This window comes from Pleurodeles waltl, chromosome 2_2 (assembly GCF_031143425.1).
Source record: "Pleurodeles waltl isolate 20211129_DDA chromosome 2_2, aPleWal1.hap1.20221129, whole genome shotgun sequence".
Classification (NCBI taxonomy): domain Eukaryota; kingdom Metazoa; phylum Chordata; class Amphibia; order Caudata; family Salamandridae; genus Pleurodeles; species Pleurodeles waltl.
Genome location: NC_090439.1, coordinates 1,155,573,787 through 1,155,598,174, shown reverse-complemented (window position 1 = coordinate 1,155,598,174; position 24,388 = coordinate 1,155,573,787). Strand labels below are relative to the sequence as shown.

The following is a 24,388-nucleotide window of genomic DNA, read 5'->3' as shown; positions in this document are numbered from 1 at the left end:
CAGTCATCAAGTTAGGACTTTGATCAAGCAATTAGTTATCCTGGCATTTTTTGAATTATTGATTTATAGATTTGTCAAAGATAGGATCAGACTTCCCTGTGTACATCTTTTAACTAGCAAGAGTGGATATTCACATGCCCTGAAGAAGGTTTGTGACAGGCTAGCCACATGACATCGAAACACGCATCAGCGTGATTCTTGGCCAAGTATAAGTACCTGATGTTTCTCTGTCTGGATCCCACCGCATACATTAAATAAAGTTAGACATTTTGAGGACAATTCTTCTAAGGATGGAATCAATATATTGTGATTGACTCTTAACAATATAATAAGATTCTGAATGAACAGAAAGTGTCAAGAGTTGAATTTGGAAAATTATTTCGATGTAACATATTTAACAACTGATGTTATTGTTCTTCTTTGGTAGTGGAGGATCATGTGAGTAATATCTGTTAGGCCTTTTGTATTTTTACAGCTTTTTAACCGGTGAGCATGACGATAGTATATCGGTACGAGTGATTTCGATAGGAAGTACAAATTTAGGTCCTTCTATTTCTGAAATAGGATATATAATGATGTTGAATAATAACTTGTGTGTGCATCAGTAAAAACAATCATGTATATTATTGTTTTTGTATATATAATGTTTAAGCTTGGTGCCTAGAGAATCATAAGGATTCCAGTATTGGAATCTGAATTGGAGGTGGGTTGTTTTCTATTTTTATTCTGGTTTGTCCATGTCCTGCTCCTTTATCTATGTTCTCAGGGGACCCTTCCTTTGTATGACCAAAATGCTGCAATGATGGATTTCCAATCAGGGCAGAAGGTATGGGTTCTGGAGCCTGTGGCTCCCACGGCACTCCAGGATATATGGAGGGGCCCTTGCCCTACCCTGGAAAAGAAGAGTGAGGTCACCTACTTGGTAGACATGGGCACTAACAGGACCCCAAAAAGTGTGATCCATGTGAACCACTTCAAGATGTACTGTGGCAGGGATGATGTAACCATACTGGTGGTTGGTTACTGATGAGGATCAGGAAGCAGAGAGTGTACCTCTCTCTGACCTCCTCTCACACTACCCCAAAGATGGGTCAGTTGATGGAGTTACCTACTCAGACACCCTCTCTGCCCAACACCAGGCTGACTGCAGGCATGTTCTGCAGCACTATGCCGTGCTCTTCTCCTTAAGCCCTGGACATACACAGCTGTGTGCCCAGGATGTGGACACAGTAGACAGCTTACCTCTCAAAAATAAAATCTAACGACAGCCTGACCCAGTTAAGGAGAGCATCAACTTTGAAGTCAACAAGATGCTGGATTCAGGGGTTATTGAGCCCTCTGACAGTCCCTGTCTTGATCCCCTAACCTCATTCCAGGGATGAAAAGAAAGAAATGAGGCTCTTTGTGGACTGCAGAGGTCCCAACTGTGTCACCAAGGCAGAAGCTCACCCTATTCCAAAGGCAGATGAGCTGATAGATAAGCTAGGTACAGCAAAATTCCTCAGTACCTTTGACTTTACTACAGGTTACTGGCAAATTCACATGGCACTAGGAACAAAAGAAAAGACTGCATTCTCTAGACCTGATGGCCGTTATCAGTTCACTGTTATGCCCTTTGGTTTAAAGAATGCTCCTGCCACCTTCTAACAGTTGGTGAATCAAGTCTTTGGAGGCTTGGAGTTCTTTAGTGCAGTGTAGGAGGCTAGCCTTTTGTGTGGTGGGTACCTTAAGGTACTTACACCTTATACCAGTTCCAGTTCTCCCTTACTAGTTTAGTGTAGGCAGTGTCTAGAAGCCAGACTCTCTAGAGGTAGCTGTGGATGAGCAGCCAAGGCATATCTAAGAGACATGCAAAGCTCATGCAATACCACTGTCACACAGAAATAGGCATAAAAACAGTTACAAAACAGTGAAATTAGTTAAAATCACAATAGTTAGAAATGGGCCTAGGGGGAGCTCAAACTATATACTAAGAGAGTGGAATGCGTGATTCAGTCCCCCACCTAGGCAAATGTAGTGTGTAGGGGGTAGCTGGGAGTACTAGAAAAGCCCAAAGGTAGGTATCACACCCCACCCCAGTGACCAAGAAAGCAGGAGTAAATCACAGTAACTTTCCCAGAACACACATACAAACGAGAAGAAGAATTATGCAAAACTCAGAAGAGACTGCAAGACACCAACAGTGGATTCCTGGACAAGACGACCTTTGGAAGAAGAGGGACCAAGTCCAAGAAGCTCAGAAGAGTCCAGGAAGAGCAGGCGCCCCTGCTAACCCGGATGAAGGTGCAAAAGGAGAACCACCGGTGGAGAAGAAAAGTACTGCACCCAAGAAGACAAAGTCCGGTTCTTGGAGGGTGCAAGTGTTGTCCCATGCCAGATGGATGATTACAGTCGGGTTTGCATCAGTGGAATCTACCAACAAGCCTTGGCACTCGCAAAGCTTGCGGTTAGCAGGAAATGGCGCTGCCGGGGACCAGGAAGGACCAGGTAGACTCTACCCATGAGAGGTAGTCAGAGGGGGGCCCTCAGCGACACAGAGAGCCCAGAGAAGACCAAGCCGCACACACAGGAGTCCCACCGGATAGGGACAGGAAAATTCAAGAAGAAGCCCACGCAGCTCTGCAACAAAGGCTCCTGCGCCACTGGAGAACCACTCAAGAAGCTGCACGTCGCAGGATAGAGTGCTGGGGGCTGGAGGTACAAGATGCACGGAAGACTTGGAGGAAGGATGCCAACAAGCCTTGGCAGCTGCGAAAGACGCGGTGCAGGGAGATACTGTCTTGCTTGGGGAGGCAAGGTCTTACCTCCACCAAAATGGGACAGCTGGAAGAGAGGACCATCGGGACCACTTAAGTCCACCACCTGTAATGCAGGATCCACACAGCTCAGCAGGAGAGGGGATCCACACAACTAGTCGTCATCGTAGTTGGTGCCTGTAGATGCAGGGGAGTGACTTCTTCACCCCAAGGGAGATTCCTTCTTTCTTCTGATGCAGGCTGAAGATGGTATGTCTTTAGAGGATGCACGACTGGGACACTGTTGCAATTGCTGGCAGAAGCCAGAGATAAAATGTTGCAGGAGGCATCTTGCTTCTTTATTGCAGCTTGTAGTTTCCTGGAGGGTCCAGATGCAGTTTCTTCAGTGAGAAGTCAAAGTGGAGGATGCAAAGGATTCCTGGTGGAGACGTGCAATCCAAATCTGAGGAACCACCCAAAGGAGATACCCTAAATAGCCCTGAAAGGAGATTGGTCACCTAACCAGGTAAGCACCTATCAGGGGATGGCTCTGACGTCACCTGCTGGCACTGGCTACTCAGATGCTCCCAGAGTTCCCTGCCAACCTTGAATCCAAGATGGCGAAACCCAGGGACCCACAGGAGGAGCTCGTAGCACCACCCCTGGGGTGGTGATGGACAGGGGAGTGGCCAATCCCCTTTCCTTTGTCCAGTTTCACACCAGATCAGGTACTAGGGGTCCCAGAACTGGTGTAGACTGGTTTATGCAAGGAGGGCACCAAAGGTGCCCTTAAAAGCATTTCCAGTGGCTTGGGGAGGTTACCCATTCCCAGCCTGTAAAACCTATTACCAATGGGAGAGGGTGTAACAACGCTCTCCCAAATGAAATTCTTTGTTCTGCCTTCCCGGGCTCAAGCTTTTCAAACAACAGGAGGGCAGAAACTTGTCTGTGAACTGGCAGCAGCTGGGGCCGCCTGGAAAACCTCAGAAACCTGAAATGGCAATACAGGGGGTCCTCTAAGGAGCCCCCAGAGTGCATGGAATCATACAACCAATGCTTGCAAAAGCCTGGGTTATGATTCCAACATGTTTGATACCAAACATGCCTATGTTCGGAGTTACCATTATGTAGCTTGATAGAGGTAGTGACCTATGTCCAGTACACGTGTAAAATGGCATCCCCACACTCAGGAAGTCCAGGAAAATGGGCCTGGAGTTCATGGCGGCGCCTCTGCTAGTGCAGGGGGGGCCTCACACACAGGTACTTTGCACCTTGCCCTCAGGGATGGAGGGCCTGCTATAGGTGTGACTTATAAGTGACCTGGTGCAGTGAAAATGGCAGTGAAAGGGTGCTTGCACCTTTTCACGCAGGTCGCAATGGCAGTCCTGCAGAAGCTTTTGCATGGGCCCCCTGTGGGTGGAAAAATATATGCTGCACCCATTAGCGATCTCCTGGACCCCTAATGCCCTGGGTACCTAGGTACCATATACTAGTGACTTATAAGAGGGTACCAGTATGCCAATTGTGGGTGAAATACAGACTTTTGGGAGAGAGAGCATAATCACTGGGGTCCAGGATCTCAGTGAACACAGTCAAACACACTGACATCAGGCAGAAAATGGGGGTAATCATGCCAATAAAGAGGGTACTTTCCTACATGCAGCATATCTAGATTATATTGCTGTCTTCAGCTCCTCCTGGCAGGATCACCAGACCTACCTGCAAGAGGTTTAGCAGGCTCTGCAATCAGCAGGCCTCACTATTAAGGCATCAAAATGCCAGATAGGGCAGGGCACTGTTGTATACTTGGGCCACCTTGTAGGTGGAGGCCAAGTGCAACCTTTATGGCTGAAGATGCAGACAATTCTGGACTGGGAAGCTCCCACCACTCAGATGCAAGTGAGGGCATTCCTTGGCTTGACTGGTTATTACAGGAGGTTTGTGAAAGGGTGTGGGTCCATTGTGATCCCCTTCACAGAGCTCACCTCCAAAAAGGTGTCCAAGAAGGTAAACTGAACTCTTGACTGTCAAAAAGCCTTTGACACCCTGAAGGAGGCAATGTGATCAGCAGCAGTTCTCAAAGCTCCGGCCTACTCTTAGCAGTTCATTGTGTAGACAGATGCCTCTGAACATGGGATAGGGGCAGTCCTGTCCCAGACCAATGATGGTTGCATTGACCAGCCTGTTGCTTTCATTAGCAGGAGATTACTCTCCAGGGATCAGCGTTGGAGTGCCATTAGGAGGGAGGCTTTTGATGTGGAATGGTCCCTTAAAAAGCTGAACCCATACTTGTTTGGTACTCACTTTATTGTTCAAACCGACCACAGACCTCTCAGATGGCTAATGCAAATGAAAGGTCCGGATTCAGACGGAATCACAGCACCGAGACCACTCTCCTCGCCACCACAGATGACATCAGAAGCCAACTCGACAATGGAGAAACATCAGCCCTCATCTTCCTAGACCTGTCAGCTGCCTTCGACACAGTCTGCCACCACACTCTGAAAATCCACCTCCACGAAGCAGGGATCCAAGAGAAAGCCCTCGACTGGAGCACATCCTTCCTCTCCGGAAGAACCCAGAGAGTCTGCCTCCCCCTTCCAATCCAAAGCCACCAACATCATCTGTGGCATACCCGAGGGCTCATCCCTCAGCCCGACGCTGTTCAACATCTACATGGCCCCCCTCGCACAAGTGGCCCGCCAACACAATCTCAACATCATCTCCTACGCCGACGACACCCAACTCATCCTCTCCCTCACCAAAGACCCACACACTGCCAAAACCAATCTCCACGAGGGCATGAAGGCCGTCGCCGATTGGATAAGAGGCAGCCGGCTGAAACTGAACTCGGACAAAATGGAGGTCCTCATCCTTGGGCCCACCCCCTCTGCCTGGGATGACTCGTGGTGGCCAGCCTCACTGGGTACCCCTCCAACATCAACTGGCCACGCACGCCACCTTGGCTTCATCCTCGACTCATCCCTCTTCATGTCAAAGCAGGTCAATGTCATCTCCTCCTCCTGCTACAACACCCTCTGCATGCTTCGCAGAATCTACAAATGGATCCCAACTGAAACAAGAAAAACAGTAACTCAGGCCCTCGTCAGCGGCACACTTGACTACGGCAACGTACTCTACGCAGGCATCCCGTCCAAACAACTGCAACGCCTCCAACGCATCCAAAACGTCTCTGTCCGACTCATCCTCAACATTCCCCGCCGCAGCCACATCACCCCCCACCTGAGAGACCTGCACTGGCTCCCTGTCGACAAGAGGATTACCTTCAAACTCCTCACCCACACACACAAAGCACTCCACAACACTGGACCAGCCTACCTTAACAACAGACTCAGCTTCTACACCCCCACCGACAACTCCGCTCTTCCAACCTCGCCCTCGCCTCCATCCCCCGCATCCGACGCAAATCCTCCGGCGGCAGATCTTTTTCCTACCTCGCAGCCAAGACCTGGAATACCCTCCCGTCTGACCTAAGACAGATCCAGGACCTGCTCACCTTCAGAAGACACCTCAAGGCCTGGCTCTGCGAGCAGTAGTATGTTGTACGCTTGATAAATGTATTGATTGATTGATTGGTTGAAAGGTGAGAACCCTAAACTTGTAAGGTGGTCCATCTCCCTGTATGGGACTGCCTATGCCAATGCAGATGGACTTTCCAGGTTCTTCCACTTAGACAGTGAAGACTCTCTTGGGCAAAGCTGGTCTCAATCTCTTACTTTTCAGAAGGTGTTGTGAAGGAAAGTACCAATTTTGGCATGGTTACCCCCGACCTTTTGCCTGGTATTGATGCTAGCTTGACTAAGTGTGTGCTGGGATCTTGCTAACCAGACCCCAGCACCAGTGTTCTTTCCCTAAACTGTACCATTGCTTTCACAATTGTCACACCCGTGGCACACAGCTAAGTCCCTTGTAAAAGATACCAGTGATACCAAGGGCTCTGTGACCAGGGAGGGACCCTATGGGCTGCAGCATGTATTGTGCCACCATAGTGGACTATTCAAAGATAAGGTACCTGCAGCTATAAGTCTCAATCAGATGTACAAGTTACTTACCTCCAGTAACAATATATCTGGTAGAGACATATTCTAGTTGCAGATTCATCCCCGACGCGCCCATCCTCCCCGCTCTGCGAACTGATTACTAGGGACAGGAACTTCCCTTTAAGGGCTATAGTTTTGGCACACCACTCTCAGTGTTCTTCATGGCTCCGAGCTACTGGCATGGAAAGTCGTGAAAAGAAACTGACATCAGCGCAAAGGGGTGGCGCCTATATACGACCGTGACATCATCACGGTGACCACCACGCCAACAAAGCCTGTGGAGTAGACCGATGTCACCTGACGGCGCATAGAAGTACTACTGGGGGCTCCTAGGCAAGAAGAGTCTCTACTTTGGCCTGGAGGGGCTGAGCCTTACCCCCGCCAACTAGGTGTCGTAAGAACACCCCTGACCCCTGCCCTAACTGACAATTACTGACCTTGATAGGGCCTGAAGCACCTCCTGGAGGTGGAAGAGGTGGCCCTTCCAGCTACTAGTAAAGACTGGTCCAACAGCAGGATAAACCTGTTGCCAGAGGCAGCACTGAAGGGCTCTATAACAGAGAGTGCTTGATTTACCAGCCTCTGGAAGGTGGTGGGGCATTCATTAATCCAAAGGGCATCACTTTAAAGGGATAGTGACCCTCTCACTTTGTCAGACAACCTGTGCATTGTGTTTTGGACAGGGGAGCTGTCTCCTGTATCTATATCATTGGTAAACAGGTGTCTAGGCCCAAGAGTTAGAGAAAACAGAGAAGAAAACTGTCCTAACAACTGGCAACAATCTCTCTGATGCTCTGGGGTCAGGGTAGGGAAAAGGTGCACTCATCTTGCTCTTTTGATGACAGGATGTCAGAGAGAGGGTCACTCTCCTCCTGCTCCACATCATCTGTCACCAACAGCATGGTGACCCCAAACCCCTGATAGTGGGATTTGAGACAGTTGATGTGAAAGAACCTTAAGGGGTGCCTGGGGGCCTTGGGGTCCATCAGGTAGGTGGTATAACCTTTTCTCTCAGCTATCTCATAGGGCCAGTCCAACAGTCTTAGGGGGGCCTGGGCTGCACTGGCTCCTTCACTCACTCTCTCTGTCCGGGCTGGTATTTCACAGAGGTAGCCTTCTGGTCATGCCACTGCTTCATCACCCCCTGGCTTGCCTCCAAGTTAACCTTCTTCCAGAAATTGGCCATCTGGTTCCCAAGAGTTAGCATACTCTGGAGAGGTTTCTTGGGTGCTTGCTCCCTGTTGAGACAGGACCACTCACCTGAAAAGCAGGATGTCTGCAGGGGCGATGGTATGCCACCTGACCTCCTGGAACACCTCTTGGCACTAGTGGACACAGAAACCCCCGCAGGTGTCCCAAAAGGAAAGGGGGAGTGGAAAAGAAAGGGACAAAACACTGCCACGTCTTGCCGGTCCAGCCAGGCACCATGTATCTTCGGGAGGGGCAGGTCGTTGTTGACAGAGTGATAGTAAAGTTAGTGCACTCAACTTCCTTGAAACTGAATCTCTCTTTCTGATATGGGCACGGGAGCGGTAGAAGAACACCGGGATGCTCCAGCACTTTTCTCGGATAATAATAACTGTTGGCACAATTACTAACACTGCGTTACCAAAAGCCCAAACTGAGTACCATAACAATAAGTACTGCGACACTAGGGCTGGCTTTACAGAGATTCACTGTTGCACACTACAATTAGAACTATGGTTGCACTTATCATGCACAAAAAAGACAAACAAGGGCATTAATTATATCACAAATAACTTTCCTGCATGCAAAGGGTTAAACTAAAAGGAACAAAAACAGTCCAAGAAATACAAATGCCCACTCTGGGTTCAAACAGTTAGGGTGGCACAGTTTGGTTTGGTTTAACTCTGTGTGTGAAAAACCCTTCAAAAAGCAAATTCCTCAAACCTGAAACACAGGCATGAATGACACAATTTAAATCCAAGAGTTATGCTATTAGAGAAAGACAAGTCACGTAAATGCTCTTTTAAAATTGCACTGCCACTTTTTGTAGTACTTGAGCTCAAACAGATTTCCTGAACCACATTTAGGCAAGTAATTACAGTAATAATGTAGAATGTTCAGAAATGCATTGGTCTCTTCAAGATAAGCACTCTGCCAAAATAAGAGGTCTGAAATACACCAGCTGTTCTAGGAAAGCGCGGCGCTCAAAGAAAAAGCTTCCTGGAGAATACTAGTCACTTAGCTGCAGTCTATGTGCTGGAGGAATGCCCTGTTGGACTGCCAAATCAGATGCTGAGATCAGGAAGCAAAACAAAGCCAAGCAGGGAGACATGCTTCACTTTGCTATTAATAGCCAGTCAGGAAAGCAGTTGAGTTTCCATATGTGGATGAGTCACCACACCCAATCAGAAGCACATGTCTACACCACACCCAATTAGAAGCACATGTCTACACCTGCTCACATTAGCAAACAAGCATTGCTAAAACAAGCATTGATCAAACCAATTGTGTCACACAGCACATTATGTTTGCTTAGATACATGAAGGTTTAGCCAAGAACAGATATATGATTTAACCCTAATCCTTGGTGATGTTGGCAGATAACGCAGGAGGCACCTTGGGGATTCCTGACTCTCCCATCGCTCCTTAACCAGACTGAGAGGTCCCCTTACATGGCGACCATACAGAAGTTCAAAGGGGCCGAAGTCCAACCCCTTTCCTAGGTACCTCACTGTAAGCTAAGAGCAGACAGGACTAGAGGGCTACCTACTTTCACCTCAGGGGGGCAGGCAGGCCCCCAGTGATGCCCTTTAAAGTCTTGTTGAACCTTTCAACAAGCCAATTGGTTTGTGGATGATAAGGTATGAAGAACTTATAGGTAACACAACACTCCTTCCACATAGATTGCATATAAGCTGGCATGAAGTTGGTGCTACTGTCAGGCACAACTTCTTTGGGGAAATCAACTCTGGCAATTCCCATTGGTGTCCTATCTACTGTAGGTGCAGTTGCAGTTCTCAGAGTTATGGCCTCTGGGTATCTTGTAGCATGGTCCACCAAGACCAGGATAAACCTGTTGCCAGAGAGGCTGTCTTAGGGCCCAGGGGCCCAGTGATGTCAATGCCCACCCTTTCAAAGGGGGTGTCAATGACAGGTACAGAATGCAGGGGAGCTTTCAGCATTTCTACCCTGACTTCCTACTGGGCTGGCAGGTCACATAAGTCCTGTAGAATGCATCTGAGGACACCTTCATCCTGGGCCAGTAACAGTGGGGGGCAAGTCTGACAAAGGTCTTGTCCTGCCTAAGATGTCCTGCCAGGGGAATCTCATGGGCTAACGTCAGTAGAAAAGCTCTGTAGCATTACGGAACAACAAGAGCTGTTATTGCCCCGTGCAAATGTGCCTTGGTTTGACTGTACAGGAGGTAATTCTCCCAATAAATGCTGTGATCTCCAGAGGTTTTACCAGCTGCCTGGGCTTCAGCTTGCCACCTCATGTCCTCCAGGGTTGGGAACTCTGTGCTTGACACAACTCCTCCCTGGTGGGTCCCCCTTCTGCTTGCCATCCAACTAGGTCAGACAGGCCGCCAAGGGAAGCAATGTCCTCCTCAATGGGTTCTGGGGCTGTCTCCTCTGGCGTCCCATCCATCTTCTCTGGGAGAGCAGGGGCTGGTTTTCCACACACCCCTGCCCTTCCATGTTCTGGCAGTTGTCTGGGCCATTTTCCAGGCTCCAGACCCTTTTGACTCCCTTTCTGGGCAGTCATGGACCTGGTGGTCACATAATCCCACTCAGGCAACCCCAACATTCCCAGGTGGGACCTAAGCTCCACTTCCTTCCATGCGGTGTGCTCCAGGTAATTTCCTAGTAGACAGTCTAAAGGTATGGCAGGGCTCACAACAACTTTCAGAAGACTTGAGACCCCCTACTCAAAGGGAACTACAGCCACAGGGTAGTGGTTCTCCTGGTTGTCTGCTACTACAACCTTGTGGAATGTATTGGGAATGACTTGCTATGAGGACAACAGATGACACCTTGCTGTAGTCATGTTGGCCCTGGTGTCCCACAGAGGCTCCAGCCTCTGTCTATTGATGGTGACCCACAGCCTATACTATCACCCAGTGACACTAGTGTAAGCTCACTGCCTTCCCCCTTACTGACTGTGGCCATCTCCTCCCCAAACACTACACTTGCCAACCCTGGGGGTTTCCCTCGAGTGGGAGGCTGTGCTCTCTTGGGACACTTGTGTCACCCTTGTAGTGCCCATACTCTTACACTCATATCACTTGGAGTCAGATTTGTTTTTACCTGAGAAGCCCTTCTTGTGATGGCCGGATTGGGATGGGAACCCTTTCCCTTGAGAATTATGTTCGGGCCTTGAGAGGACTATCTCTTTTTATCTCCCTTCTCTTTCTTTTGGTGGGAATTCTGAACACCCTTTTGGGAGTCCCCTCAGATGCCTTTTTAGACACTCTGGTGCTCGCCCTGAGGTCAGGCTCCTCAGCAAGCTTCTTGGGGTCTGTCAGCTTGCAGTCTACCAGGTGCTGGCGCAGATCAATAAAACAACTGTTGAGCATGTGCTCCTTCAGAATCAGGTTGTTACAGCCCATTTAAATCATTTATCTTGCTCCTGCTCACCCAGCTCTTCAGTGCCTTGCTAGCATAATCCTGAGAGTCCACCCAAGTCTAGTTGGGAAGTTTGTGGCTGTCCCTGAATCTCTGGCTATACTTTTCAGGGATCAACCCAAACTTAGAAAGAATTGCCTTCATGGGGGTATACCTACTCTGGTCCTCTACCTCTAGAGTCAGGAGTGTGTCCCTCCCCACCTGAGCACTCCACTGGAGGCCTACATTTCCACAAGCAACAACCCCCAGTGGTCCTCTGGAACCTTATGGGCCCTCATTAATACCTCATAGGGTGAAAACCACTTATCTATATCATCCCCTACTCCATAACTGGGCACTAGATCTTTGGGAATGGGGACCCTCACCTCTCCAGTAGAGACTGCTGATTCGCTACTACCATTGCTGACTGACTCTGCTTGCTTGGCTTGAATGTCCAGCTCCTTCATGCTCAGTTCATAAGCCAGAATGATCCCCCCCACCCTTAATCTGGCCGGTTCCAGCTCCAGCTCCAGCTTCAGCTTCTTCTTCTCCTCCTGTCCTCTAGCTCCACTTGAGACAGGCCTCTGGGAGACACACTGCTCCCTGCCCCATCCCAGATATCCTGATTCTCTTCCTGGGGTAGAGATGTTCCTACTGAAAACCTTGGTTCTCCTGAGGGCCTTGGTCCTCTTCCTCATCCACTCCCAGGTCCCATGCTAGGTCATCCTCCTCTGCTGCTGTTTGCAGCCACTTGACCTCCTCATAGGCCCAGAGGGCTATCTGTAGGTCTACCTTGGAAGCCTTCTTGCCCACATTTAGCTTCCTCTTCTTGCAGAGCTTTTGCAGCTCAGCCTCATTGAGGCTGTTAAAATTGATCAGATCCATCTCCGTGGTAGTAGAGGAAGGTAGGGTCCGTTAAATTTGGTAAAAAAACAAGACCAGTCAATGGAAACTAAGTAGAATTTAAAAAGTCAGTCCTGATGCCAAATTATTTATCTGGGAATTTTGTGTAACACCTATCATTGTATGATACTGCAAAAAAACACGTCCTGATCCCACCGCTGAACACTAATCTGTGAAATTGGGTTGTTGGTTGGAGGAAAGTACCATCTTGCCTGGCATGTTACCCTCATTTTTACTGGAATGTCAGTTTGTTTTTGCCTGTGTCACTGGGATCCTGCTAGCCAGGACCCCAGTCTTCTTGCTTTGTTGCCTATATGTGTTCCCTGTGTGGTGCCTAACTGTATCACTGAGACTCTGCTAACCAGAACCTCAGTGTTTATGCTCTCTCTGCTTTTTAAATTGTCACTACAGACTAGTGACCATTTTCACCAATTCTGATTGGCACACTGGAACACCCTTATAATTCCCTAGTATATGGTACCTAGGTACCCAGGGTATTGGGGTTCCAGGAGATTTCTATGGGCTGCAACATTTCTTTTGCCACCCATATGGTGCTCAGACAATTCTTACACAGGACTGCCACTGCAGCCTGAGTGAAATAACGTCCACGTTATTTCACAGCCATTTTACACTGCACTTAAGTAACTTATAAGTCACCTATATCTCTCACCTTCACTTAGTGAAGGTTAGGTGCAAAGTTACTAAGTGTGAGGGCACCCTGGCACTAGCCAAGGTGAACCCACACTGTTCAGGGCAATTTCCCCAGACTTTGTGATTGAGGGGACACCATTACACCTGTGCACTACATATAGGTCAATACCTATATGTAGCGTCACCATGGTAACTCCGAACATGGCCATGTAACATGTCTAGGATCATGGAATTGTCACCCCAGTACCATTCTGGTATTGGGGAGACAATTCCATGCATCCCCGGGTCTCCAGCATAGAGCCCGGGTACTGCAAAAATTAACTTTCTGGGGTTTTCTCTGCAGCTACAGCTGCTGCCAACCCTCAGACAGGTTTCTGCCCCTCTGGGGCCTGGGCTGCCCAGTCCCAGGAAGGCAGAACAAAGGATTTCCTCTGAGAGAGGGTGTTACACCCTCTCCCTTTGGAAATACAGTAGGTGTGAAGGGCCTGACAGGAGTAGCCTCTCCTATCCTCTGGAAATGCTTTAAAGGGCATAGATGGTGCCCTCCTTGCATAAGCCAGTCTACACAGGTTCAGGGATCCCCCCCAGCCCTGCTCTGGAACGCAACTGGACCAAGGAAAGGGGAGTGACCACTCCCCTGACCAGCACCTCCCAAGGGAGGTGCCCAGAGCTCCTCCATTGTGTCCCAGACCTCTGCCATCTTGGATGCAGAGGTGTGAGGGCACAATGGACAGCTCTGAGTGGCCAGAGCCAGCAGGTGACATAAGAGACTCCTCCTGATAGTTGCTTACCTTTCTCTGTAGCCATTCCTCCTCTGAGGGCTATTTAGGGTCTCTCCTGTGGGTATCTCACCAGATAATGAATGCAAGAGCTCACCAGAGTTCCCCTGCACTTCCCTCTTCGACTTCTGCCAAGGATCGACTGCTGACTGCTCCAGGAAGCCTGCAAAACCATAACAAAGTAGCAAGAAGACTACCAGCAACATTGTAGCGCCTCATCCTGCCGGCTTGCTCGACTGTTTCCTGGTGGTGCATGCTCTGAAGGCTGTCTGCCTTCACCCTGCACTGGAAGCCAAAAACAAATCTTCTGTGGGTCGACGGAATCTTCCCCCTGCCAATGCAGGCACCAAACTTCTGCATCAACGGTCCTCTGGGTCCCCTCTCATCCTGACGAGCTTGGTTCCTGGAACACAGGAGCTGGGCCCAAGTGTCCCTGACAGTCCATTGGCCCTTCTGTCCAAATTTGGTGGAGGTAAGTCCTTGCCTTCCCACGCCAGACAGTAATCCTGTGTACTGCATGAACTGCAGCTGCTAGGGCTTCTGTGCACTCTTGCAAGACTTCCTTGGTGCACAGCCTAGCCTAGGTCCACAGCACTCCTTCCTGCATTGCCCAACTCGCTGAGTTGGACTCCTACTTCGTGGGACTCCCTTTTGTTGTGCTGAGTTGATCGTCGTGCTCACATCTTCTGAACGCCTGTTCAGGTGCTTCTGCAGGTGCTGCCTGCTGCTGCGTGGGCTCTCCGTGTTGCTGAGTGCCCCCTCTGTCTCCTCCTCCAAGGGGCGACCTCCACGTCCTTCCTGGGCCCTGGCAGCACCCAAAACCTTCAACCGCGACTCTTGCAGCTAGCAAGGCTTGTTTGTGGTCTTGCTGGGTGGAAACCACTCTGCATCCTCCAGTACGCCGTGGGACATCTTCTGACCAAAGGAGAAGTTCCTGGCACCTTCCGTTGTTGCAGAATCTTCGGCTTCTTCCACCCGGAGGCAGCCCTTTTGCACCTTCATCCGGGGTTTAGTGGGCTCCTGCCCTCCCTGGACACTTGCATCACTCTTGGACTTGGTCCCCTTCCTTTACAGGTCCTCAGGTCCAGGAATCCATCTTCAGTGCTTTGCAGTCAGTTGTTGTCCTCGCAGAATCCCCTATCTCAACGTTACTGTCTTTCTGGGGTAGTAGGGTAACTTTAGTTGGGGTGGGGTATCTTGGACACCCTTAGCGTTTTCTTACACTCCCAGTGACCCTCTACATACTATACTAGGCCTGGGGTCCATTCGTGGTTCGCATTTCACTTTTGGAGTATATGGTGTGTGTTGCCCCTAGGCCTATTCTCTCCTATTGCATTCTATTGTGTTCTACAGTGTTTGCACTACTTTTCTAACTGTTTACTTACCTGATTTGGTATGCTTGTGTATATTTTGTGTATATTACTTACCTCCTAAGGGAGTATATCCTCGGAGATACTTTTGGCATATTGACACTAAAATAAAGTACCTTTATTTTTAGTAACTCTGAGTACTGTGTTTCTTATGATATAGTGCTAAGCGATATAAGTGGTTTCGTAGGAGCTTTGCATGTCTCCTAGTTCAGCCTAAGCTGCTCTGCTATAGCTACCTCTATCAGCCTAAGCTGCTAGAACACCTCTAATCTACTAATAAGGGATAAGTGGACCTGGCACAATGTGTAAGTACCACAAGGTCCCCACTATAAGCCAGGCCAGCCTCCTACACTAGGTTAAAGTGCACAGCGGCCTAGTGGTTTAAAATAACGTGCATGGAGCTATAACTAAAAAATGGCTACACAACAGACTCACTCATGGTGCGTCCACGTGACGGTTTCAGATGGTGGGAGTCTGTTATGTCCATGTGGTCCAGCTGAACTAGACCTAGTCATGTCTGGATCCCTGGATGTAGGTGGTGATGCAAGGCTCTGCAGCAGGGGTGGTCTCTAAAGGTCCCAAGCAGCCACCAAGCATAAAGGAGTCCTTCCAGGTACAGCAGAAGTCTGGCAGAGTGCACAGCAGTAGGCAATCCTCTGAGAGTCCATCCATAGGTTCAGTAGTGAACTGAGGAGCAGGTCTGAGAGTGTTCTTTTTATGCTGTGATGCCCTTCTTCTAGAAGTTGGGACAAGTTTACAGAAGGGTTCTCTGAAGCTTTTTTCAAAATGTCCTGCTTCCCCTTCTGTGGCTCCCAGGTGGCTGCACTGACAATACAGGTTTGTTAAGCCTATTGTGTGGTGGCAGAGCCCAGCATATTCAGGTGCAAGTGGGGCTGTGGATAGCTCCACCACCCCATCTAGTCAGTTAATGAACCACTTGAGTTCCGCTAATCCCCCCATTGTGTGACTGTCTGGGGTGAATTCAGAAAGTCCCTACTGTCAGTTTCACCCAGTCATGTGACCTAAGGCAGGTTACAGGCAAAGGGGGCTATGGGCAGGAAAAGATAAATATTTTAAAAGTGGCATTTTCAAACTTATGATGATAAATCTGACTTTAGGATTTAAGAGGGTTTATCATTACAAGTTCATAGGTACCAAACATGATATATCTACCACCTCTGATTTGAGAATGACAACTTTTTAATTTTAATAAGGAATTCCCAAAGTTACCCTGTGGGAAGTGGTTGCCTCTCATTGGTGATACAATGAATTTGGGAGTTTTTCACTACTAGGACATGTAAAACTAAAAATTACATTTCCTAACATTTAATTACACAGCACCCTGCCCTATGGGCTACTTAGGGCCTACCTTAGGGGTGACCTATTAGTAATAAAAGGGGAGTTTAATGCTTGGCAAGGGCATTAAATGACAAGTCGACATGGCAGTGGGACACTTCCTTCAGGCTGCAGTGGTAGGCCTGGGACATGTTTTAAAGTGCTGTAGGAAAGTACCATCTTTCTTGGTATGGGTACCCCTTTTTTCTGCCTGATGTCAGTGTGTTTGACTGTGTTCACTGGGATCCTGCTAACCAGGAACACACTGAGAGGCTAATTCCGAGTCCGGCGGGCGGTGGGTGCCGTCCGGCGGGCGGAAACCGCCCAAAGACCGCACCGCGGTCAAATGACCGCAGGGGTAATTTTGACTTTCCCGCTGGGCCGGCGGGCGATCTCCAGAAGATCGCACGCCGGCCCAGCGTCAAAGCCCCTGCAACGACGAAGCCGGCTCCGAATGGAGCCGGCGGAGTTGCAGGGGTGCGACGGGTGCAGTAGCACCCGTCGCGATTTTCACTGTCTGCATAGCAGACAGTGAAAATCATGGTGGGGCCCTGTTAGGGGGCCCCTGCACTGCCCATGCCAGTGGCATGGGCAGTGCAGGGGCCCCCAGGGGCCCCATGACACCCTTTCCCGCCATCCTGTTCCTGGCGGGTTTTACCGCCAGGAACAGGCTGGCGGGAAGGGGGTCGGAATCCCCATGGCAGCGCTGCAAGCAGCGCCGCCATGGAGGATTCCCTGGGCCACGGGAAAACCGGCGGGAAAACCGGCGGGAAACCGCCGGTTCCCCTTTTCTGACCGCGGCTTTCCCGCCGCGGTCAGAATAGCCCTGGAAGCACCGCCAGCCTGTTGGCGGTGCTTCCGTTGCCCTCCACCCTGGCGGTTTCAAACCGCCAGGGTTGGAATGAGGGCCTGAGTATGCTTTCTCTCCTAAAACTCTGTATTTCATCCCACAATTGGCACACTGGTGCCCCATTATAAGTCCCTAGTAGATGGTACCTAGGTACCCAGGGCATTGGGGTTCCAGGGGATCCCTATGGGCTGAAGCATATATTTTGCCACCCATAGGGATCCCAAGGAAAGGGTTCTGCAGGACTGCCATTGCAGCCTTCGTGAAAAGGTGCAAGCACCCTTGTACTGCCACTTTTCACTACACCAGGCCACTTATAAGTCACCCCTATGGCAGGCCTTCTAGCCCAGAGGGCAGGGTGCAAAGTACATGTGTGCGAAGGCACCCCTGCACTAGCAGAAGTGCCCCCATGAACTCCAGGCCCATTTTCCCAGACTTCATGAGTGCTGGGACACCATTTTATGCATGTACAGGACATAGGTCAATACCTATGCCCAGCTACATAATGGTAACTCTGTATCTAGGCATGTTTGGTATCAAACATGTTGGGATCATACCCCAATGTTTTTGCTAGCATTGGTTGTACGATTCCATGCACTCTAGGGTCTTGTTAAAGGACCCCCAGTATTGCCATTACAGCCTTCTGGGTCCAAGCTGCTGCCACCTCGCAGACAGCTTTCTGCCCTCCAGTTGCTTGAGAAGCCCAAGCCCAAGAAGGCAGAATAAAGGATTTCCTTTGGGAAAGGGGTGTTACACCCTCTCCCTTTGGAAATAAGTGTTAAGGGCTTGGGAGGGGTAGCCTCCACAAGCCACTGGTAATGCTTTGAAGAGCACATTTGATGCCCTCCTTGCATAAACCAGTCAGTCTACACCAGTTCAGGGACCCCCCAGTCCCTGTTCTGGCACAAAACTGGACTAAGGAAAGGGGAGTGACCACTCCCCTTTCCATCGCCACCCCAGAGGAGGTGCTCAGAGCTCCTCCAGAGGGCCCCTGGGTTTTGCCATCTTGGATTCAAGGTTGGCAGGGAACTCTGGAAGCATCTGAGTGGCCAGTGCCAGCAGGTGATGTCAGAGCCCTCTCCTAATAGGTGGTCACCCTGCTAGGTGTCCACCCCCCCATTCAGGGCTATTTAGGATCTCTCTCTCTCTTCGGTGGTTCATCAGATTCAGTTTGCAAGACTCCAGCAGGATTCCTTTGCAACCTCCACTTCGACATCTGACTGAAGAAACTGCATCTGGATGCTCCAGGACCCGGCAAGCTGCAACAAAGAAGCAAGACTCCTCCTGCTACATTGTATCCACAGCTCCTTCCAGCAACTGCAACATTTCCCCGGTCGTGCATCCTCTGAAGACAGCCTGTCTTCAGTCTGCACCAGAAGGAAGAAGGAATCTCCCTTGGGATGAAGGAGTTACTCCTCTGCTTCTGCAGGCACCAACTGCAATGACGACTGGCTGCGTGGATCCCCTCTCTTGCTGAGCTGCATGGATCCTGCATCACAGGTGGTAGACTGAAGTGGTCCCAGCACTCCTCTCTTCCAGCTGTCCAACTTGGGTGGAGGTAAGCCCTTGCCTGCCCACGCAGGACAGTTTCCCTGTGCACCGCGTCCTTTGCAGCTACCAAGGCTTGTTGGCATCTTTCCCAAGGGATCTTCATGCATCTTGAATCTCCAGGCCCCAGCACTCTACCCTGCGAAGCACAGCTCCCTGAGTGGTTCTCCAGCAGCGTGGGGGCCCTTTTCGTAGTGCTGTTGGGCCCCTTTTTCGATTTACTTGTCTCCATCCTGTGGGACTGCTGTGGGTGCTGCCTGTGCTTCTGTGGGTTCTTTGTGTTGCTGAGGGACCCCTCTGATTCCCCCTCCTGGGTAGAGTCCACCTGATCCTTCCAGGTCCCGGGCAGCTCCTCTTTCCTCTAACTGCTGGTTTTGGATGTGCCAAGACTTGTTAGCGGAATCCGAAGACGCAGACTCGACTGCAATCCTTCTTCTGGCGTGGGGCATCACCTGCAACCTCCAGGAACTCGACTTTGTCTTCTTGGTTGCAGTGCTGACTCTTTTTCCTCACTGTCGACTCATCTCTTGCACCTCCAGTCTGGTGGGTAGGGGCTCCTGCCCTTCTTAGACTCTGCTGTGCTTCTTGGACTTGGTCCCCTTCTTCCACAGGTCCACTTGTCCAGGAATCCACTGTTGGTGTCTTGTAGTCTCTTCAGGGCTTTGCATTATTCTTCTTCTCTTCCAAATAGGTGTTCTTGGGAATTTACAGTGATTTACTCCAGCTTTCCTGGTCGCTGGGGTGGGTTATGGTACTTACCTTGGGGCTTTCCTAGTACTCCCAGCTCCCCTCCACACACTCCACTTACGTAGGTGAGGGACCGACTCTTGCATTCCACTTGTTTAGTTTATGGCTTGTGGTCCCCCTAGGGCTATTTCTCTCTATTGTAATCTTCTATTTTCACTAATTGCACTGTTTTCTAACTGTTTGTATGCCCATTTCTGCATAGTATTGTGTATAATTTGTGTATTACTTACTCCATAAGGGAGTATAGTCTCTGTGGTATTTCTGGTTACCAAAATATCTTTATTTTTGTAACACTGGGTGTTTTCTTTCAGGTGTGTAAGTACTGTGTGTGACTACAGTGGTATTGCATGAGCTTTGCATGTCTCATAGACAAGCATTGGCTGCTCATCCACAGCTACCTGTAGTGAGCCTGGCTTCTAGACACTGACTACACTATGCTCATAAGGGATACCTGGACCTGGTATAAGACCAGCCTTTTACAGGTGCCACTTAAGTGGGTGGCACTATAGGTGCTCCAGGCCCATGGGTAATATTTAATTTACAGGCCCTGGGTATACGTCATATCATAAATATGCCAATCAGGTATATGCCAATCAAACCATGTTTAGGAGAGTGAACACATGCACTTCAGTGTAGAAAACTCAAACTTGCACTTTGTTACAGTACCCCCCTACACACTTTTTGTCTGGCTTATGGATTCAACTTGGACTGGAGTGCACTGGGATCCTGCTAACCAGGTTCCCAGTGTCAGTGTTCGTTCCCTAAAAATGCAAAGGTAATTGACAACACCTTTAGCTGCCACTGTAAGTCCCTAGCAAATGGTACTTGGGTACCCAGGGTGTGGGGTACTAAGGGTTGGCCCCTGAGGGCAGCAGAGCTGATTGTGCCACCGTCTGGTGCCATGCATCCAGATGCACACGACACTGCCATAGCAGGCCGAGTGTCCTGGTGCAATACCAAAATGCAAACTCAACTTGGCACACTGCCTGTGTGCCCCGGCACTATAGGGGATATAGGTAAGTCACCCCTCTGGCAGGCCTTTCAGCCCTAAGACAGGGAGCAGGGTACACTATATTGTATGTGAGAGGATAGCTGCATGAGCAATATGCCCTGTCTGTGCCCTTGCCAAATCTGGGACATAGTGAGTAAACAGAGCAGCCATTTTAAGTGCATGTGCTGGACACTGGTCAGTACACGTTTCACAGCTACATGATGGCTACTCTGAACCCTGGGTTGCTTAGTATCAAACAACTCAGAATGATGAATCCAAACTGGTACCAGTACTGGATTTATTATAATATGTACCAACTTAGAGGTGCCCCCTGCAAAAGCTAACTACCCTGGTGTGGTTGCTGGCTGGTCCCAACCAGCCTGTCACCTCCAGACACAAGTATGAACCTCTGGGCTTCAGAATAATGCCCTTCCTTGGTGGAAGTGCTAACACCCCCTTCCTCAGGAATGTGCACTGCCCTGCTGGTGAGTTTCAAAGGGCTTACCACCCTTGAAACTCGACCCCCAGGCCTGCTGCTAGCAGCTGATGGCATCCCCTGTTGCAAACCCCCACTTCTGGTGAGGGCAATGGCAGGAAAACCAAACAAAGTAGGAGGAGTGGCTACACCTGGCCTGCACCACCACTAAGGTGTTGCCTGTGAATTAGGCACTCCATTTCATTTTCTTCCATCTTGGATGGAAGGAAAATAGCCAATCAGAGATAGGGAAATGAACCTTCCCACAGGAAGTGGTCAGTTTAGTGGGTGTAGCCACCCAATCGTAGGTGAACCATTGGCCACTACCAGGTTCCCACTAAAAAACTCACTAAATACAGTATTTAGTGGGCACCCCTAGACCAGGAAATCAGATCTGACGGACAAAAGAAGACCAGCACCAAGAAGATCCTAGGCATGAGAACTGTGGATTTACTGCACAAAGAAAAAGCGCCAAACCCTGCCTGCTGCACCCAGGACTTGACAATCGCTGCTGAGGAGCTACTGGACAACTGGAAAAACTCTAAAGAACCCCAGAGGACTTCCAGGCTTTGAAAATTACCCAAGAACTCCCTTCAGAGTGGAGGTATCGCTCTGTAACAAGAAGAAAGCAGCAAACCAGTGAGGGTCAATTCACTGACCAGCCGCTAACTCCCGAACCGGAAGCTGCAGCTCGACCCAACAAAACACTGATGACCGTGAGAACAGACCCTGCAAGTGTGCCAGTTTGGTGGCACTCCATCCTCCAGTGGTCAAACCGTACCAATACACGTGGTATTGGTCAGCTGATGTTGGACACCAGGAAAACCAGCCTGCCCAGGGCTGAAAAAGAAGCAATCTAGGGACAGCGGACGGGATATCCTTCACATTCGTGACAGAGTATTCCCCTCTGCCAAGATCTAAATCAGGCCATTGGTCTTCATCCAGTGGGCGATTTCACTCATGCAGGCATTGAACTTGATCCGGGTACTGGGTGTTGTGTCTGTGAGTGGGAGAATGAGTTGAGTGTTTTCGGCGTAGGAGAGGACACCAATTTCCGTAGAGCAGATGATGCTGGCTAGAGGGATCATGTATGTATGCTTGAATACAGCAATAGAGCTAATTCTAAATCATTAACTGCATTTGCAAACGTGTAACATTGTCCAGACTTAGAGTAAAAATCATCAGTGTGGTGCCTTTTGTTGAGCTGAGAATATTGGGTAAAGAAACTGTCCAATGAGGTGAGGTGGTGGTTCACGCAAAGCTAACACACGTTTATTTTTAGACCAGACAATTAGCATTGGTATTTCTGATGCACTAATATATCTGTTTATTTTTGTTTCCCTCTAGATGAAGAAGCAGAGGTTTCCAGCTGCCTTGCTCCCTGTGTGACATTGACATTGATTCCTGAATGGAAATAGCCTCTCCATGTGTAATTGATGAATAAACATCAATATAAACGTTTCTAACTATAAGAATGAATAACAATCAGTATATACTTCCTGAAAGTCCTAAATTGATAAACACAGACATACATCGATCTCTCTGTTATTCAGTATTTTGTGAATGCAGGTAATGGAATTGTTACTCCCACTATGTCACTAATTGAACACAGATTAATATAAATCTTCTCTCATGTCATAATTAATTAATACAGATTAACATAAACAAATTGATGAATTTAGTTCATTGAAGAGAAAAGTAGTGAATGATTATTGAATGATATAGACTTCCTTTCACCTTGTAAATGGCGAATTCTGGGCATTATAATTCTCCTTTTCTTCTGTAATTTATTAATAAATATTACTCTAGCCCTCCTTTCTATTCACAGTTAATTAATCATTGTTATAGACCACCTCTCACCTTGTAATACAGAGTGATACTAATGCTCTGGTTTGGTATGAATATCAATCAAATGTGGACTTTCTTTCATTCTGAATTTGAAGGAAACACAATATAGCTTTCCTTTAATTCAGCAAGTGATGATGCACACCAGTATAGATCTCCTCTTCATAATTGATCATACAGAATAATATGTTTTTGATTTATAAATTCATACTAATGCAGACCTTCACTCTCTCTAAATGATCACTATAGATGATTCAGGAGTTACCTATGCTCTGCAATCAACTTAAAACAAAATTATTAAAGACTTTTATAAACCTCAACTATTTTCTGATTGATTAGTACATATGAATAACTTCTTGTTACTCTGCGTTTGATGAACGCAGTTAAATATAAATCTTCTCTGGCTCTGTTGAACACAATTTAATGTAAACCTTGTGTTACGCTGTAATTGATGAAGCTGGCTTAATGTAAAGCTCATTTTACACTACAGATAATTATTGCAGTAGAACATAACCTTATTTTACTCCGTAATTGATTAATAGAGTATAATCTTTACCTAAATTTTCTTTGTAATTGATAAATACCTATTATTATAGACCTTGTCACTCCACAGGTAAATAATGCACAATAACATAGCCCTTTGGACACGTTGTCATTGATTATTAAAGTCTCTGTTAGATATTCTTTTCCTTTATTAGAGCTGACATCAGATGAATTCAGACGTATACTCAGTTATTGAATAATAACAATTTCCTCTCATTCTGTGATTGATGAATAAAATATTTTACTTCAAGCTTATTGGTGTTTGCTTTCCTTCGGTCCTGACAATGAGTAAAGCACAATAAATGTACATCATGACTCCCGCAATAACAGTTTCAATTTGTCTCACCAGAAACAGGCTTCATTAGGGTTTTCACTGCCCTTCTGTTGTGGTGAGCAAGGAAGAAGAGAACATATGTGGACCGATGCAGATCAAGACAACAACTTTTAGATCTACAATGAAAGACGAGAAATGCACATCAGGATAAGGGCTCTCCAGTTCACAAACAGCAAAGTAACTTTTTCTGATGGCTATGTCTACCTGCAGATTCCTCATCTATTGAATATTGCAGATGCTAGACTGGATCCGTAAACTTTTCTATAGCTCTTACTTGCCAGTAGGTGGGATTGACTGTGTGTCGAGGCTGGAGGCAACATTGATGGCGTCAGTTCCCTTTCTTCTGCACCTTCAAAGCAGATATTGAGCTTGTTTTTTGACCTCTCTGTCAGAAGATCAGCAATTTCTTTCATAGGTGCAGTGCTATCATGTTTCCGACCAAACCTTCAGACTTCAAACCCTGCAGGAATTGAGAGGTTTAATTCTGACCCTGATGCCCTCTCCCTTTGGAGTCTATCTCATACCATGACTCCAGATCCTCTGAGTTCTAGCAGAGCATGCATGATAAAGCCATCAAGTAGCAGGAAGCGAAGCTCTTCAGGAACAGGGATAAAAGAAATGAGGATCACAGCCATGTTGGAGGTTACCTGAGT

General features: G+C 48.4%; 1 protein-coding gene across 2 annotated transcripts in view; it reads left to right on the top strand.

The window, feature by feature from the left end:
• LOC138274931 (uncharacterized) overlaps positions 1–23,651 on the top strand; it is a 779,592-nt gene extending 755,941 nt beyond the window's left edge. For both annotated transcript variants that reach the window (XM_069219061.1, XM_069219055.1), the window contains one exon: positions 22,361–23,651. The gene's annotated coding sequence lies outside the window, so the exon portion shown is untranslated. The remainder of the gene's footprint in view (positions 1–22,360) is intronic.
• The last annotated feature ends 737 nt before the right edge of the window (positions 23,652–24,388 follow it).